We start from the raw sequence: 14,965 nt of genomic DNA, 5'->3' as shown, positions 1-14,965 counted from the left end.
ATCTTCAGCCTCTCAAATCCACCATGTGACACAACTGAGCCAGAGTCCACCCAAAGCCAAGGTCGCCTCTCCCCTCCCCCTCCCCTTCCCCTCTCCATGGCACCCTGAGAGCTTTGGCTAATCCTCTCTAGGGCCAGGGCAGCTGGGTGAGATTCAGAGCTGTGCTGTATTCTACTCCTGGGTGCGGGATAAGCTTTGAATTTGCTTTGTATTTTCCAGCCACTGGTCTATAACAGCTTTGATTCATTATGGTGGCTGTTAAGTGACTTGTGTATTGGTGAGAGGTACTTGAATCTGTGTCTAACAATCAGGTTTACAATTGCTACTAGCTCCTATACTCCTTACCTGGGGATGGAGAAGGGTGGAAGGAAATTGAAGGTGTATTTAAAACTTCTACGAGGCTTTAAGAAAAGACTGGTGTTGGTATTTTTATATAGAGAAAAGACAAGGCAAACAAAAAATGTCCAAGTTAAGCATCGACACAGCCATGTCAAAGAGGCTCTTCCAGTTACCAGCTTTTAATAGAAAATGTATTTCTTAAATGAGGCTAGAACAGAAGCAGCACTGTAATAAATTCTTATAGGTTAGCTCTTTTAATTCCCTAACAATGGTTATAGGGCACAAACTATTTGAAATACATTTAGCTATACCCGCTTGGCAGTGAGAAAGGTGCTGTTTTATCATAAAGGCCATGGAACTTCAAGTGCAGGAAGTTTCCACTACTCCTGATACGTAACAAGGCTGCTCTGCAAATTTGGAACCAGTCTTAGAACGGCCTCCTACCTGACCCCTTGGTTAAAGTTTGGAAGTGCTATATTTAGTTCTAACAATTCTTAAAAGGATGCAGCAGAATAAGATTCTGTATTCAAGGAGAAAAGACCAATTATGGCTAAGAATTTAAAACAACCAATTTCTCATTTCTCCCTCTAAGTATCTTCACGCTGGTAAGGATGTGGGCCATGCAGAGCTGTTCTCATGAGATGGCGGTGGTGGCATTGGCAATGTTTGTGGTGGTGGTGGTAGCATTGGCAGTGTTGGTAGTGATGGTAGTGGCAGTGTTGGTGGTGGCAGTTTTGTTGGTGGTGATGGTGATGACATTGGTGTTGACAGGGTTGGTGGTGATGTTAGTATTGGCATTGTGGTTGGCAGTGATGGTGGTGTTGGGGGTGTTGCCAGTGTTTCTGACATTTGTCTCATGAAGTCTTGGACTTGGTTTGCTTTCCAGGACATGTTTATCCCCAGGGAGCATTTTAAGGGGTCAAGAGCCTTTCTGTAGATGTAACCAACATTTAGAAGCCATTGACGGACTCATAAGCACAGATAGAAATGTCTTTGTCTCAATGCATTCTGTTGCACACATGGAGATGCACCCATTGCTTTTGGGGGACTGCTTTTGTATATGTGGAAATGTGTATTTATTAGTTCATCAACATTTTTATTTAAATATTTTGGCATTAAAGTTTATTTGTTGCATTTTAGTCACTATAGCAGAATATTCAAGCTAATTAAGTCATGAAGAGGGAGGTTTGATCTACAGTTCTGTAAGTTCTAATACGCGATTGGTTGATCCTGTTGCTTTTGGGTTACGGAAGGTGGAACATCATAGTGGGAGCACATGAGAAGGAGGAATGGAGTCCCACAATTCCCTCTGTGGGCACTCCTCTAAAGACCTAGTGACCTTCCTCTAGGTCATGCCCCTTAACGGGCCCACCACCTCCCAGTAGTGCCACCTGGGGCGACATTCCAGAATAAAGGATAGCAGTGAGCACACGTAGAGATAATTGTGTTTATAGAAAGTTTATAGAAATGAATATGGGAAGTAACACATGCTAGAGGTGAGGCAGGTGAATGAGTTCTTAGTGCATCGCTGCTCCTGGTTCTACACGTTGTTCAGAATAGTTGGAGAGGATTTGTGTGTAGCCAGGTTGAAGTTCTGTAGACACTACATCTCTAGGCTGTGGTCTTACTCCTGGGTTCACACACCTTTCATTTGTATGTAGGCAGAGAAGCACGAGATTGTTTATAGCATTGTAGTGAAAGCAGCCAAGTGACCAGCAAACCTAACTGAAATGGAGTGAAACTGGTATTTAAAACTTATTTTTAGTTATGTGTATGTGTGTGTGTGTCTGTGTGCACGTGAGAGTGCATGTGCCCACAAAGGACAGAGGAGTTGACTTCTTTGGAGCTGGTGGCTCCAGTTATAGGTGGCTGTGTTTCCTGATGTGGGTACCAGGAATTGACTTGAGTCCAGAAGAGTAATTTATGCTTCTAACCACTGAGCTATCTTTTTAGCTCCTAAATTTTGGTACTTTTCATGCAATGAATGCTACACATAAATGAAAATGAGTGACTGAGTGGAAAAGGTAAGCTTCAAAAGGGTTTGTATGGCAGAATTGCATTCATTTGAACCTTTACAGTATTATACTCTTCTGTTTCCCCCTCTCTGTCTCTCCCCACTCTCCCCTTTCTCTTCCCTCCTTTTCCCTCTCTTCCTTCTTCCTTCTCTTCTCCCTTCCTCCTTCTCTTTTAGACAAGGTCTCTCTTCATAGTCCTGGCTGTCCTGGACTTGCTATGTAGATCAAGCTGGTCTTGAACTCACAGAGATCTGATTGCCTCTGACTCCAGAGTGCTGGGATTAAAGGTGTGTACCATCATAATTGGCTTAATGTTACAATGTTTATGATTATAAATTTATACAGAAAATATTTTAAAATATGGATGTGGCTTAGAGATATAGCTCAGTGGGGTTTTATTGCTATGAAGAGACACCATGACCATGGCAACTCTTATAAAGGAAAACATCTAATTGGGGCTGGCTTAGAGTTCAGAGGCTTAGTCCATTGTCGTCATGGTGGGAGGCATGTTGGCATGCAGGCAGACCTGGTGCTAGAAGAGTCACTGAGAGTTTTCCATCTGGATCCACAGACAGCAGGAAGAGAGAGAGCGCTTCTGGAACCTCAAGGCCACCCCAGTGACACACTTTCTCCAACCAGCCATATGGCCTTCACTGAAACCACAGCTCCTAATAGTGCCATCCCCTATGGACCTGTGAAGACCATTTACCTAATTACCTTTTAATGTTCTTCCCAGATGAGGGGATCCTTCAGAGCTGTAATTCAGGTTGGGGCTGTTTTCAGTGGCTGAGTGTTTTTGCTTTGTTTATTGTTTTTGAAACAGATCCTTTTGAATTTTTTTTATATTTGTTAACTTATACTACACATTTTTCTTTTTGAGTCAGAATTTGTTTTTTGGATGCAAATGACAGAAATCTCACACACCTGGGGGTAGACAGTAGAGATAGTTGAGCGCTCTGGGAGTGTACGGTGTACTTAGACTACAAAATTGGCCATTGGTTATTTTTATATGTGTGTTCGTGTGTGCATATGTGTGTGTTCACGTGTGTATGTGTGTGTCCAGTTGCATGTCAAACTCAGGTGTTAATCTCAGGTGCTGTCTACTTGGTTGAGACTGGATTGCTCAGCCTAGGATTTGCTGACTCAGCTAGGCTGGCTAGCCGGGTGTCACCCTTTCCCGCAGCGTTTGTTTACCTCCCTAGCACAGGGATTCTAAGTGTCCCATCACACTTGGATTTTTTAAGTGAATTCTGGGGAAACTCAGGCTCTTAGGCTCACACAGCAGGCATTTTATCAACTGAGCTATCTCCCTGGACCTTAACATGTTTTGATAATGCATTTCCTACTCCCATCCCCTCGCCCCACACTGGGAGGCTTCAGTCCTCTCCACCTCTGCCCTATTCCTACTTATCTCTGTCGTTTGCTTTCTAGAGTTCAATTCTTGACTTACAGAAATGGAGTCTTCCTTCAGTCCACGACGGAGACCTGTGGGAAGTGGGAAGTGGACTATGAGATGCCCGCAGGGCTGGAAAATTGGCCCTTCAACTGTGGCGTTGGTGTGGGAGCAGCCATAGAACCAGCCTCAAAGGGAAGGCAAAGCTAGCCTAGGTGTGTTGGCAAGGAAACCCAGACGCAAGTCCCTTGTATCAGTGGTACCACATGTGTGGCCTAACCACACCCTTCTGTATGCTCCCAAGCCTCTCTAGGTTGTGTATAAAAAATACTCAGCATAAGTAATGCCATGTATATTGTTTCTATACTAAGTCACTGAGGGACTAAAGGTAGGAAAAAAATCTGTGTGTTCACCTCAGATAGAACATTTCGCTTGAATCTAAAGATGTGGAACTATTTATACACAGAGGCCGCTGTATGGAAGAGCTGGAAACGGTGCCCAGGACCGGAAGCAAGTTCCCGCAGTTCTAGACATGTCAGGGAGCCTGTGGGTCATGGCAATTGCTTCTACTACTCTGAGAAACATGACTGAAAGTTTGTCCTGTAAACAGTGTTCCTGTGTGAACGTCAGTGCTGGTTAGCAGAGTATTCTGCTCTTTGCTGTTTTGAACAAGACTCCTTCTGTTGATGTGGTGGTTCATCCTATTCAGATGTTCGCTCTCTCTCTCTTTCACTCTAATGTTTTGACTGGACAGCCTCTTGTCTATGACTTAAGTCCGCAGGTCCCTGCCCATCTTATTTCATCAGCAATAGGAAGCAGAAGGGATGAATATTTTCAACCAGGAGTGGAGGGCTTTGTTGCTAAAAGTGATTTCCCTTGGGACCAATTGCTCAAATGGTTTTCTAGAAACTTTGTGGGAGTTGTGTCTTCTGAGCTGTACTGTGAACTTTTGGGATCTGGAAAGAAGAACAACAACAATAACAAAATGTGCCTCCCAATCTCCCATTTAGCAGATGAGAAAACTGGATCTCGTGGTTGCTAACAACCCAGCATAGTTTTCTATCTCCCAGGTCAGAAGGGTCAAGGGTGTACCTTGGGGAGGAGAGATTCTGAGCCATTATGGCTTTCCACAAAAGTGGAAAGCAGCTTCTTTTGGACTGGGTACCCTGCCATTTTCACGTTGCTTAATTTTTTAACCGTTTTTACCTGGTGATTTCAAGTACCTTTCAGATCCAGGGGGCTGGGTTTGCTGTCCTTGCAGGAGAGTCTGTGACGTCGTAGTAGCTAGTCTGTCTCTTATTCAGACATTGCAGGTTTGGTGCCTCGTGATGACACCAACGCTTTACAAATGGGTAGGATCTTTCTACCTTAGTGCAAATCCCAGTGGCTGGATAGCTTTTGAGCTTCGGAGTTGGCTCTAATTTACAGGACACCCTGTTGGTATTTATGTTATATTGGACACCCTGGATCTTTCTTTGTCTCCGTAGGGATTTAACTGGCCAAAGCTCAGGAGCCAGCCAGTAAATGGAAGTTAGTTGTGATCTTTTTGGAATGTGTGATAATGTGGAGCTTATTAGATCAAGAAAAGAAGTAGAAAGCAATGATAATATTTTCCAGCAGAGCCAGGCCACTTGGACGGACAGTGATGAGAAAATGGCCCAAAGCTCCTCTTGTGCTCATAGGAACCTTTTATATTTCCACGATATGAAATACTGATAATTCTGCTGGGACCGTTTGCTTATAAGATGCTCAGTCCTTATTTGGGGTGGTAAGTAGGTGTCTGCCCACTTCCTCTGTGGCTGGAGGAGTGATGTTGGGTGGTTGGTTTTGTATCTGGGTGCTTGCTTACAAAGCCAGCTGAGGGCTCCCTTGCATTTCATGTCATTTCAAGGCAATGAGTCTTTCTAGAAACTGATGCTTGTGAGGATGGAAAGGAGTTTCTTTGGGAAACATTGTAGTGGAAACAGCCATGATACTAGTGCAGAGTTACTTCCAGATCTGAGAAGAGGGAGATGGTGACATGTAGCTTTCTCTACACAGTAACCCATGCTCCCCTCATATTAAGTCAGTGCCTATAAAAAAGACTCTGGGTCCTGTGTCTACCTCAGTCAAAGACAGCCGAGAACAGGGGTGTCTGAATCACAACTGCTTAGGAGGGAACACACCCGAGATGGAGAGAGGAACCGGGATGAAAGCCTCACTGATTTTTTTCCTGTGGTGACAGCAGGATGGTGTGTGGTTGGTTCACAGAGAGATCCAGACACAGCTTTTAGATTTCCAGGGAGAGTGAGATGTAGGGTGAGCAGTACTTTTCTCCTTAGAGACTTTTAAGGTGAGAGGCAACTTGTCTCCTCTCTTGACTACAGCTCCAGTTCTCAGGAGCATTTTCAAATGAGGCAGTACGTTTTGGAGCTGTAGTGGACACGTGGTACCTCACACATGGATGTTAGAGCCTGTGCTCTCACCTAGGGCTCTCTTGACTGCAATGGCTCACGGAGCAGGTGGTGTTTCCGTCTCCCAGTTTAAGCAAGTCAGGCACCAACAGGGTGCAGTGTCCATCCTGGAACCTGGATCTGTTTGATTGTAACCTTTGGGTTCCTTCTGCCTCAGTGCTGTTGCCTGGTGAGAGCCACAGATGCAGGGGTTAGTCAGAGCTCTGACACTGAATGCGAATTGGAAGACAGCAAGGAGGCAGCAGCCTCATAAATCCCTGCCTCCTCCCTGGGCCTCTGCTGCCACATAATTAGCCCCAAAGCTTTAATTGCAGGTTGATTTCTAAAACTATCCCCCCTGGGCCTCCAGAATTTATGCTGAGACATTAGTTTTAATTAAATGGCTACTTAGTGACAGTGCTTAGATGTATATCTTTTGAAGTACCAGATATTTCTTTCAGATACCGGGCCAACCTGGAGCACATTGCTTTCTCATTGGCAACATGTGGCGTTCAGCCAGAAATCTTTCTCTCTGCTAATTGAAGCCATTCAAGACCATCCTCAGTTACTCAAGACGTTTTTTCCCTCTAATCTGTGGCTTCAGGAGTGGATGCATGGGGCACACGGAGCTCATTCCTTCTTGTGCTTTCATTTCCAGTGTTCAGTTGAGGTACCGTGGCTGTCTGACACCTGTGTGTAAGGACTTCATGCTTGCAAAACCTTCAGCTGCTGAACATTAGCAAGTGAACACTCAAAATAGTCTTCTCTTGGTCTAACATAAAAGCAAATATCAAACCAACCAACCAACAAACCAAACAAACAAACAAAAACTTGTGGTGAAAAATTTGGCTGTTTATTTTTCTAATGTTCTTCACAGAGTGAAGTAAAAATGGTGTTTTCTGCCCTTAGGTTTGATGTGTCAGCCCAGCTTAGAGAACCACACTGGGGCAGTAGCTACAAAGCACACATGTGCTGTCCCAGCACAGCTGTGAGTGCTTCTAGCCCAGAATTCCACTTTGACCCAGCACAAGGGGAGTCTCTGTGACCTGCAGGAGGCCTTGCTTCTGCCATAGCTGTTGGGGACTTCTCACTTGGCTTCGGAAAGCCTAGCTAAGAAGGAGTTTAACTCCAATGGCTGAGTGTGCATTTCCTTTTTATGTTTCTATCTCCCAACTGTATCAGAGGTAGACAGGTAAACTGTAAAGGGTGGAATATACAGACAAAGAAAAGACAAAAACAGAAAAGAATTCACTTGTAACCCAATGACTAAGAGATAAATGTTGGTTGTTGAGTTGATACTTTTCCTCTTAAATGCTCTTTATAATCATTTATATATTTACTTAATAGATTTTGTCTCTCATTTATATATTAGTTAGAGTGTGGAGCTAAGCATCGCTCATTGGAGGGCACAGCCAGCACCCCTCTGCCTGGGCTTTGACTCTTGTCTCTGAAGTGACTCTATGGCTTAATGTGATCCTAAATTTTCCAAAGCATCAAAGAAACCTAGCATAAAATATTCTGTATTCTTAATGCTATAAATACATACAACTCTTGGAGTCGACGTAGTTGGGGTATATACTATTCTAAAAGATAAAAGAAAACGAACTCTAAGGTTGTTCACTCAAAATGTCTAGAAAGCCAGGCCATTAAAGGCGTTAGAGTTGCCTTGGTGATGAAAACACACACTTGGCTTACATTGGCCAGAGAGACAGAGTCGATCTCGAAGAGACAGGTCCAGTTATGTTACTTGTTCAGTGACATTTTTATGCTTAGCACAAAAGGCTGACAGTGGTATTATGATAACATGGCACAGAGTACTGTAAGCAGTGCTTAGCTGGAGTAGAGAAAATATTTACCCATTCTCTGCTAATGAGCTGTTCTTTTTATCATCTAATTAGGTGGATTTATTTTAGCTAAGGTTAAATGTGCTTAATATATTTAATAAAGATCTTGAAATAACGTGTTGAAACCAATTAGAAAAAAAAAAAAAAAAGCCCAAACCATTCTGAGTGTGCTGTCTGGAATAATCACCTTGTGGATAGCTTGGTTCCTCTTAGGAAAACCAGGAAACTGATTGAAAGATGGTATGCTGGAGCCTGAGCCTGTGCCGAAACCGGAGCCCGTGCCAAAAGTAATGCGATCTACATCCCACACTGCTTTTACAGGCCACTCGTGTGAGCAGATGAATAACGCCCTCCCCTAAAGCTCTCCCTTACACTTTGGAACCTCATTTTAGGTGATGCATCAGGCTGTGAAGACGGCTTGCCGCTTACTGAGTGAGGGGCAGTGTTTCTGTCCCTTACAAGATGTGTAAAGCTTGTAGATTCAAAGCTACCTTAAAAGTCCTGCGAGGGTTCAACTTGGCAGCCTACCCACTCTGTCTTCTTGAGGCCAACATAGCCAGTTTTGCCTATAGAGTTAAAACAGATTGCTATTTCTTTGAGCATCAGATCAATAGAGATAGTTTGCATTGAGGGGCCAACTTGTATGAACTATGTCTTTGGACATCAGGAATCCTTTAAGCTCTATGTAGTGTGGTCCTACTGTACTGAGATTGAGACCGATGGGTCTGTGGAGTTGAGTATCCATTTTTCTTTCACGCTGGAGCATGTGGGCATTGACTGCTGCTTGGAGATATGTGTGTTCATCTTCTTCTCTTATAGGTATAACTGAATTCTTTGGAGCCAAATCGTGTATGATACAAAACACTGCCATCCCTGGGATGTAGAATATTCACCTATGTGGATGCTTTTCTGTGAGATGATCTTATTGATTGATCATGTGTTATAAACTAGAGTAGAAGAGGCAGAGTGATCCAGCATGTTATTTTGAATGAGCATGACTGAGTTGGAATGAATTATGAGTATCGAGTTACTGAGGACATGCTCTGTGCTGGAAGTTAGGACTGCAGTGGTAGACACCAGGGAGGGAAACTTAGAGTTTTGGTAAATTCTGTCTTGGCAGCAATAGACTGACTAGGCAATCATTAAATCTGTGGGAAATGAGTTTTTGTACAAACTCTGTCTCCCCCTTATTTGGGGTTTAAATTAGGACTGTATGATAAAGGTGGTTTTTCTGAGGATTGTCTTATGAAAATCAGTCTCAGAGGACGGCTTACTTTGGATTACTAATTTCTCATCATTGGAGTGCTGTTCACAGACCTGCATAGAAGAGAAAGTGACTGGGTTACGTGTATGTTCTCTGCTCTCTTGGTTTGGGGTCTGTCATCATTAGAAACCATATCTCAGGTGAAGAAAATATGAGAAGAGAGAGAGGACCCAGTGTCTGTAAGAACCACCGAATAACTGGCCTTGAAGTCAGGAGAAGGTGCCCAGAGAATGGTTGACCTTAGCCACATGGGAGGGGTGGGATGCAAGGAATGGTCTCCGAGAAAGGGTGTGTGTGGGGGGGTCACACAACCCTTTATGTCTCTTAGAACTCAGGGCACATTAGAGGTCACAATGGTGAATGTATATCTGTAAATCCCCCAGATGGAGGGGGGTGGGGTCGACTCACAGGCCCATTCTCTCTGCAACACTGCTCTCACTCAGCACACTACCCTGGATATTTACCGTTCGCTTGTTCCCTCTATGGGGGCAGGACCGTGCTTGCCCTTCGGCCTCTCACTCCGTGCTCAGCTGCAGTTTCTGACCTGACTTGGCTGCATGTTTGTTATGCTCTCTCCTGCTCCTGTGCACTCCCACTCGAGGGCAGCCGGGGAATCCAGGAGGTATTTTCAAGCCAGCTTTGGAGAATGGTTTACCTGAACTATGACACCTCCTAGACTTTGTTTGCTTTGGTTGTCTGTGAGTTTCAGATTTATCCTATCCTGGGGTCATATATTTGCATAAGAAATGAAGAGGTTTTTGTATAATCAGAGTTAGGATCTTGAGGACCATAAAAATGTGGCCCATTGAAAAACTGCCCAGATCATCTTTCTTTTTCACGTCTGAGAAGCCATGAGCATGTAAGCCACAGCAAGAAAATGAATCATGCTCACAACTTAGTGAGCAGCCCAGAGAGCTGCCTCTAAGTATTTATTGGCTGTTAAGTCTATTTTGCCTTTATTCTAAATGCCTGTTTTTTCACATAGCTGATTGGATGATTCACACCATGTCCAAAGAGAGGCAGGCAAATAGCTCAGACAAAACGGGTCACTTACATGGGGTTGTTAGACTCCCAGGGTTCTGTTAGAACCTACTTGACAGCTTTGTATGAGGGAACTGTTAGTGAAGTCAGGCACCTGATGTGTGAGGCTTGGCTTAGCCTTACTCAATTACCTCTCCACTGAGAACTGAGTCCCATATTTGGAGATTAAAACTTACCTACCTCAACTCTCATAGGCGGTGGAGAAAGGGGATGGTGGAAGATGAATTGCTCACTCTTCCCAGCCTTTCCTTAGGTCTCTCCTTGGTGCTTGGAGCATGTGGCTGTAACCTAACACCAAGCATTCACCTGGAGGCCACCTGTGGCCCGACTGAGCTTCCACTCTGTTTATGAGACTTTTCTGTGAAGTTAGTTAGAAGGTATCTAAAATAATGAACAAATCTTGTATGTCTTTGAGCGTCTGGAACATATATTATACCTTGACCAAAGCAATGAGTGTATCCAGGAAAGATGGCTCACCACTAGAGGGTGTTCTCAGTGACTTTGGACCCATGGCCATGATTTGGGCTGTATTCCAGGAGAGAAATGGACACGGATGGAGGCTGTTTCATTTAATGCACTTTCTTCTTGTTGGCCGCTTTGATTCTGGAATGATAAAAGGGCGGAAGAGTCATCTGAGGGGTCACAAAAATAGCAGTCCCTTCTAAGGGAGAAGCAGCTCAGCATGCCGTAGCAAGCACAGCTGCTTAACAGAGGGTGGCTGTTGCACTAGGGTGGGGTGAAGGAATGGCAGGAACGCCTCACTGCATTATGGACAAGAAGAACTGGTGAGGACACCCAGACACACCAGGAATCAGGATGCACACCGGGTGGGATCTGTGGAGACGGAGGCAGTTTTCAGACATCCCTGCCTACCTCAGAGCCCCAGTTTCCTGGTTGCCTGTTCTAGACCAGCTTCTGGGTACACTTGTTTCAATAACTCCTAGTTACTGTCCCTAGTATGACAAAAGGAATTTTCATTTGAGTCAGCACAAGGCCACATTTAATACATTTTTGGTAATTTTCTAATTTATTAGTTTAATTTCCACCTCTACTAAAAATAGGTATTTTTACTCGAGGAATGATGGATTAGGATGTAGGCAGATTCTTTTTAATTTCCTTGAGTGAAACAGGATGAGAGCATATAATCCTAGATGATAGATACTAGGAACACAATTCTGAGGAGTATTGACGACCACGTTATGTGGTCCTGATGCTTAATAATTCTTTGAGACTAGTTGATGAAGGAGCCAGATCCTCTCTTCATTATTAATAAACACATTCAACCAGTGAACTTTTTCTATGTTATTTAATACTTCTGAAATCACTTTTCTGGACATCTACTCCTTAGCCAAGGACTAATAGAGCAGGTTCCATGGTGCTTGCTTTTGGCTCTCCTGCATGTCTAGCCTGAGCATTCATAAGAAAGACCACAGTTCTACCACATTACTCAGGCATAAAAAGGACTACAATTCTACCGTATTACTCAGAGAGTGCACATGTGCCATTGCTGCCAATTAGCGTCTTTCCTACTACTGCTTTTGAGTGGATTCTGGCTGACTTACTACCACAGCAGTCCCCATGTGGTCTCCTTGCCTGAAGTCCAGTTTTGCCAGTCTGTTTTCATACTGTGCCTGGTCTGTTCTACCATGGAAGTCTGAGTATATCATTCTTTTGGGCTAAACCTTGCATTCACACTTCCCATTTATTTGCGAAGAGTGGCAAAGACAGCATAGTACACATGAGGTACCTCAGCTTTGCCCTGTAACTCATGACACCCTGTGCTCCAGCGCTACCCTGGCCTGATTGCATTTTCCTATGTGTGTTAAGGTCTCTCTGAGCACTGTTCCCCCCTCTACCTGGAGTCCTATATCTCCTGTCAGCTAGGGCCTCAGTTTAACAAGAGCATATCTAGAACCCTTCTCCTCTGACACAGTTGGGTTGGAGTCCCTCTTTTTGATACCCCCACCCTCACCTGGAGATGTCATTGTTTGCTTCTGTGTCCTTTCCTTAGATTGCAGAGGCTGGGAACTGTCCTGGTAATACACCTAGCACACTGGCACATTGAGGCATTGGCATTGTGTTGTTTGAATGCTTAGGAAGAAGACCATGGTTCAATGGAACATCCATGACATATGGGCCAAAAAGACCTTCGTAAAAGATCTTCCTGGCAGAGACCTTGGGATACCCTTAAACTCCACAGTCTTAGTTTCCCCCTCAAGAACCAGGTTAGAGACTTCTGATCATGCAATCTTGCTACCAGGCAAGGTTGGCTTGTGCATGCAGCCAAATCTAGTTATTACTGTAACCTGACACATAATCCAAACTTAGTTAAACTGTAGCTATGCTTCTGAGGTTGTGGGAAAAACCCGATCATGTGGTCCTCAGGCACACACTTGTAGATGACATCACTGTGTCACATGTCCTGTGAGCTGTGAGGGCTTCACTGAGGTACTGTAGACACCTGTAAAGCTCAGCCCATGATGAGCTCCAGGGACCCATTCCTCCTTCAGTCCTTTCCTGCCTCCTTTAGCTGCCATGGTGGGGTTTGGAAACCCAAGGTCTCCTGGACATAGCTTGAGTGCTAGCAGGTAGCTGAGGCACTGTCTGAAGTCATCTCAGGTCTGGGAGTCCAGTCGAGAGCCTTAGGTCTAACCCACCTTCCAACCCAAAGCAGGCATCCTGCTTATTAGACTTTGTTGGATCACCACAAGGACAGCAGTCACTGTATCCTCCATCTCCCTCTTTGCTGATGAACACTTGCTCTGTTGTTAGAAAATACACTCCTATACTGTGTCCAGTCTGACCTCCTGGAAGGGAACCCCTCCTCTTCCAGCCTCTCACTTGGCCATTTTCCCCTTTTCTGATAGCTGTAACTATAGTCTTTCAAAGTACCCCCTTCCCCCACCAGGGTAAACACTCTTTTTCTATGAACTAGAATTTACCAACTGGCGTCTGTGGGCTACATCTGGTCTAAAGATGTGTTTTGTTTGGCTTGTAGTGTTTGAAACATATTGAATAAATTTCCAACTTTGTAAAAATTGGGGCATTTTACTGACGAGTCTGCAGTCTGCAGCTTTAGGGCCACAACCCCAGCTTTGGGCAGGATGGGCTTCCTCCAGCTACTGTGGCCTCCACCTCTAGGGCTAGCAGGGTGTGCTGCTGCTGACTTCTCTTGACCCGTGGGTTTAGATTTCCTCATTATTTATTCTCTTTAATCTTGCTTGGCTGTGCTCCAGAGTATCAAGAAGTCATATCTTCTAAAATTGTTGTTTCAGTTTATATTATAAAAATATTTTATAACAAAAATAGTATTATGGCCTGGGAGGGGGATGACTCACTGGGTTGAGTGCCAGCCTTACAGGGGGAAGTTTGATTCCACATCTACATAAAAGCCTTGGGGTAGCAGCGTAGCATCCAACTCTAACCTCAGAACAAGGGCAGTGGGATGGGAGGAGACAGGTGGTCCCTGAAACCAGGCTAGCTCAATTAGTGTCTTCGGTTCAGTGAGACACCTTGCCTCAAAAAATACGGAAGAGGGTGACTGAGGAAGACATCTGACTTTGACCAGTGGTGTCCACATGTGTGCACATGCATTCATACGCACAGGTGCATATACGTATTAATATGCACATAGACTTCCAAGTGATATTATAGGAACTGCAAGAAGTTACCGAAGAGGGGGAGCCACAGCTCTGCTCAGTGTGTCAGTAGAGGTCTTCCAACCCTGCTCCCTGTGCATCCTTCTGCAATAGGAAGCTGCACTCACACTGTTAGGCATTGTTCTGTTTTTATAGTATGGCAAAACAAACCTTGCACACCATTTTGACAGTTTTAGATGCAGTGCACGGTGTCATCCATCTCATTTGGGTGTTATCACTATCTGCATTTCATCACCTTAGAAAGAAACTCTGTATTGTTAAACAGCTGCTTCCCCTTTCCTCTTATTCCTAGCTCCTAGGTTTGAGCATTTCACATAAATGAAATCTGTCAACAAAGTAGTCTTTTGTGTTTGGCTTCTTTTATTTAGTATAAAATATTCAAAGTTCACTCATGTTCTCCAACATTATGTACTATATTTTCTTTTATGGCTGAGAAATATTCTATCACATGTCCACACTACATTTTGTTTGTTTATTCATCCACTGATGTTAATTGATGGGCTCCTACCTCTTACCTGTTTCTGCTTTTTAGCTACAGTATATATTGTTACTGTGAATGTACATCCAGTTTGAATACTGGTTTTCTTTTTCTTTTCTTTTTTTTTTTTTTTTTCAGACTAGCAGAAGACAGTATTTATTGTGGGAAAAACATTAAAAGCATTACTTATCATTATTTCAATAATTACAATACAGACAAAATGGAGGAACTATTCAGACAATAAGTACAAAAACTTATAGTACGAAGTTCAGAATATTATACAATATGCTTCTCCATCCATGTTAACTTTACGATTAAAAATATGCATATTTGAGTTTCAGTTGATAATTGGCTTCCTGTATTTTTTTGTTACTGCTTTTAAATCATATATTTATTTTGAAACATTTTCACTCTTTCTGTATGCACATGTCATAGATATTATATATAATGTTACCACTTAATCAAGGTAAAAAAAACAATTCTGCATACACATGAAAAGG

At 43.6% G+C, this 14,965-nt stretch overlaps 1 protein-coding gene across 5 annotated transcripts in view; it reads left to right on the top strand.

Moving 5' to 3' along the window:
- Window positions 1-14,965, top strand: part of Ankrd44 (ankyrin repeat domain 44) — a 286,842-nt gene that overhangs the window by 62,862 nt on the left and 209,015 nt on the right. Inside the window, exon 1 of one of the 5 annotated variants that reach the window (XM_029478055.1) lies at window positions 3,200-3,962. The exons of the other annotated variants lie outside the window; for them this stretch is intronic. The gene's annotated coding sequence lies outside the window, so the exon portion shown is untranslated. Of the gene's footprint in view, window positions 1-3,199; window positions 3,963-14,965 lie in introns of those variants that run through there. 5 annotated transcript variants of the gene reach the window in all.

The sequence above is a fragment of the Mus caroli genome, chromosome 1 (assembly GCF_900094665.2).
Source record: "Mus caroli chromosome 1, CAROLI_EIJ_v1.1, whole genome shotgun sequence".
Classification (NCBI taxonomy): Eukaryota; Metazoa; Chordata; class Mammalia; order Rodentia; family Muridae; genus Mus; species Mus caroli.
This window is presented reverse-complemented; position numbering and strand designations above follow the sequence as displayed.